General features: G+C 41.4%; 1 long non-coding RNA gene across 1 annotated transcript; it reads right to left on the reverse strand.

Annotated features, from left to right (window-relative positions):
• Nucleotides 1-1,734: 1,734 nt before the first annotated feature.
• Nucleotides 1,735-4,262, reverse strand: LOC117283015. Its single transcript, XR_004514006.1, has 2 exons — nt 3,878-4,262; nt 1,735-1,839 (listed from the first exon to the last, which is right to left on the reverse strand). It is a non-coding gene; the product is annotated as an uncharacterized LOC117283015 (long non-coding RNA).
• Nucleotides 4,263-4,499: the final 237 nt, after the last annotated feature.

Raw genomic sequence — 4,499 nt, forward strand, 5'->3', positions numbered from 1 at the left:
AAGTCAAGACATACCTTGCTGCACAAGCCTGCATTGACAGGAAACCTCTGTATACTACCCTGTATAAATGTTACTTAATCTATTGCAGTGACCTGGGCGCCGTAATAGCGCTGATATACTCGTGCTGAAACTGCGGTGCAACAAACGTAACGCCTACATAGAGAAGCCGACCCCTGTGACACAGCGCCCACAGTGCGGATATACTTGTGCTGAAGCTGCAGTGCAACAAACGTAGCCCCTACATACAGAGGCTGACCCCTGTACAGTGCAGTGACACAGAGCGCACAGTGACCTGGACGCTGTGACAGCGCAGATATACTCGTGCTGAAACTGCGGTGCAACAAACGTAGCGCCTACATAGAGGCGCCGACCCCTGTACAGTGCAGTGCAGTGACACATATGAGCCCACAGGGACCCGGATGCTGTGACAGCGCAGATATACTTGTCCCGAAACTGCGGCGCAACAAACGTAGTACCCACACAGAAAGTGGCTGGATATACAGTTAGTTGCAACTGTTGTGTACATGTTCCCAAGGGCATTGTAATTATGTAGCAAGTACACAGCAAAGTGGGTTTGTGAGTGGCTTGCCATGGGCATGTTCTTGTTACTAAATTTACAAAATGTGTTTTCATTGCTATAAGAAGTATTGTGCAGACTCAAGGTAGCCAGTTTTTGTTCATTTGTTGATTGATGTGATCTCCTCAATACAGATTACAATTAAAGGTGGGGTATACTTATTGAATTAAATTTCTCCAAGTGTGGGACATACCAACTGATGCTGTCAGATGGCCAAGTTTTCTCAACTATAACATAGTTACACTGGGGGGGGGGTTTATATGTCTGTCCATTGTTTGTTAGTTCTGATTTTCCAGAACTCTTGCCCAGTTACTGATCCATACAGCTTCCGCAAACACAATACAAATCACCTATTAGTTGTAAATGTTGTTACCATAATTAGGTCTGCAATTCATGACTTCAAAAAGCACATCAGATTTTCTTTACTTTAGCAACACTTCCTTTACCTGTTGCCAGGCTTCTCAGGATACCTCTGCCCCTTTCAATCCTGTCATACTGAATACAGACAATTTTGTAGATAATACAACTTTATAAATTAAATATGTTACAGTATAAATCTAAATAATGGAACAAAATGCATACACTGGAAACACAACTTATCATCTTTAAGTCTGATCCTCCTTTGCAAGTGTTCATATGTTACAGGAAATTACATCATGAAAATTTACTAACAATATGCAACACAGACTTGAATGCAGCTTGAGAGTTTATTGGTCAAATCGCCACTTAGTCCAAGCTTTCTTGTAAACGTAACTCATCATATTGTAGCATTGGTGTGCAACGATCATGAGATGGAGAGTTATATTCACACCCGCTTCTGGACAACAGCTCAGTAAACACGTTCCAGTGGTAACGGTTACGCATGTAATGGGGCAAACAGAAGTTGACCTCTGCAATGGAGTCTGAGAAGATAGGACCTGAGCACAGAAAGCTGAAGAATCTCCACAGTTAGAAGCCGTTGCTAGGGAACGGCTGTTGAAGACACTGCAGGCTGGAGAAGACTTAGCATGTAGTGATTTGTGAACTGTGGAGAGCAGCGATAGTGCTGTAATTACTGTAGTTCCAAGTGGTGTGTAGAGGTGGACCATAAATCCAATCACCAATCCATACCCATCTACAGTCGCACAGAAAATGTGACATAATCCTGATGCTGGCTCTTTGTAGCCGGAACACGTTGAATTTACATGAAAGCACTGACTAAGTGGTGGTCCAACCAACAGTCCATGAAGTTTCACTGAAGACTAATGCAGCAAGATGCCCAACTGCAATATTAATAACATCTAAATTTCAAATGTTGTTTTAGGTAATGAAATATTTGATTTAATGCTCTTTGGTTTGAATGTAAAGTTGACAATCAGTACAATCAATTAATTGAAAAAAAAAATGGAGTTGAATTACATCTGATTATCAGCAATTCTTGATCATCAAGAAATAAGCGACATGGAGGCCCCAGAAAAAGTCTCATGAATATATCCCCTCGAACTGTTAATTTTCCTCCTGCAGTTGTGTGACAGTTCTGTTCAAATGAATATTGGAAGCAATAACCTTCGCTAACACTCAGTGCTGTGGGCTAGCTAATACAGGCCAGAGGGGAGTACAGAAGAATGAAGAAAATTTTAACCCTGAACATGGAAGCAGTATATTCCTCCAAAACTCTATTGGTACACAGCCTCCCCCACACCCCACAGTGTCCTAACTCAAAAGAACACAAAATGAGTCTTCACTGACATGAAAACCTTAAACCCCCAGTTAACATCCAATTTAAGGTTTTACCTCATTTAAATTCAATTTCAGTGATCCCAAGTCAATAATCTGAGAGCTGAATTTTCTTCATTTAAGATTTTCCTCAATGTAGTGTTGAAATCCACTGTTCCCCAAGGGGGTTTCACTGTATTAACTCCAGTTCCTCCACATGCAAGCAAAGACGTGATGCCACGTAGCCCAGTTAAAGTCGATTGACGTTTCAGAGGAACATGTCTTCTCTATCTTCAGGGCCAAAAAGTATAAGTCAAACAAGAAATCTCCATGAAGCAGGCACAAATCAGAACTACATGGCGAATACGCTTCAGATATAACCCTTCATATTCACGTCTTTTGAAACCTCAAATCCTACAAGAATTAATTTTATGTTCAAAGTGTTTTTCACTAGAATTGGTGGCTAAGTCAAATTTTGGTCTTCGTAAATGACCAGTCAGCATGGAGGAGGTCTGCTGACAAGCAGCAGCAGCTCGGTCTATTCAGAAGCTGCATGACAGAAACAAACACCAATGGTGAAAACACACTGCTGCAAATTTGCACTTGTTTCTTGCATAGTGTCGTAACCTTGCTTTTTGTGGATAAGAAAAGCATGGATTTATCATGTATGGAATAGTTCTTCCTTTGAATGCAAATACATTTGACAAAACAACGGGCATTCACTGAAAATGAACATTTACAATGCTGCATTTAACATCACTGTACATTCTATGTTTCCTTGCTTCTTCCTCCATCTTTACTCTTTTCCAAGCCACAGTATATTTGATTGCTGCATGAATCGGCTGCCAATTCTAGTCAAAAACATTATGAACTAGAGAGATATAATTCTTTTCTCTGAAACTTAAACTACAACTGTCAACATGAGTGCCAGTCAACACTCTGTCGTGTTTGCAGTTATATATAACATATCATCTAGTAATCAAATATGTTCTTAAATACAGCAAAAGCACATTAATACTGTGTGGATCATGTCATTATCAAATGCATGAACCACACATGACCAGAACTGGAAACAGCCTTTCAGTATGGCAAGTGGAGATGTGTTCCTATGGTCAACTCTAACCATGGAGGGGCAGCTCCTGGTACCTATTGGTTAGGAAGGTGTCCTGACCTCAGAAATGGACTCTCCGCCCCTGCTGGGGTGCATCAGTGAGGACAGCCTTAAATGGCATACATGTATGGGGGTCCATCTTCTGGACTATAACACTGTGTAGTCTGGTGAAAGTCAACTGATGTTTTAGAGGAACATGTTGCCTCCTTCTTCAGGGTAGGAGAGTAAGCCAGGCAAGAAACATGTTCCTCTAACATGTCAGTTGACTTTCACCAATTACATGGTGTTATATCCCATAAGATGCAACTTTACATAGCAACTGCTTTGAGACCCCGCAACACCTACAGCATGAATGTAAGTATGTACACAAAATTTTCAGCTGCCTGCACCCCTTGAAAAAATCCTGGCAGCACCCATATACCACAACCGCAGGCTTGCAAAATCTGATTCCAGCTTATGGAAATGGTGATATTTAATAATGAGGCACTAAGGACTACATGTCACTGCTGATCCCATGTCATGTGATGAAGTCCACTAATGCCTGCGTTCACGCGTGTCTCTCTGGAACCTTGGTCTCTCATACTCAGACAAGCTGTAGTCTGAAGGGCAGACACTTGTACCTGTCAAAATTAAACAGCACGGGCATGAGAATTAGAAAAGGCGTTGGTTCATAATGTGTTAACAGTGTTGGAAGAGGAAGAACAATTATAAGCATTTGGTCATGTAAACACAATGGACAGAACAAGGGTACCAAGAAGGAAAGACACCTCTGGGGTGACCAACAACAAGGTTGAACTAGGTACTGCAAGACATCAAGAAGAGAGGAAGAACTGGCAAGAAATCGAAAGGGGGGCAGACTGTGAGAAGAGACTGCAGAATTTTCATCCACTGACCTGTACAAAATGGAAATGATATAATAAACTTAAAACATATCGTGGCATGTAGACCCATTCCTAGGCAATGATCATGAAATCAATGGCTGTTCAACAGCCATTGCTAAGTAATGGCTCTGTAAACAACGACCATTGCTAGGCCACGGCTGAAGAACAATGATGTGAGCATCCAAACAGGCATGAATGCAACAGAGAAATGGTATTTTCTATGTGGTCCATATCA

Source organism: Cryptotermes secundus, unplaced genomic scaffold (genome assembly GCF_002891405.2).
Source record: "Cryptotermes secundus unplaced genomic scaffold, Csec_1.0 scaffold276, whole genome shotgun sequence".
Lineage (NCBI taxonomy): Eukaryota > Metazoa > Arthropoda > Insecta > Blattodea > Kalotermitidae > Cryptotermes > Cryptotermes secundus.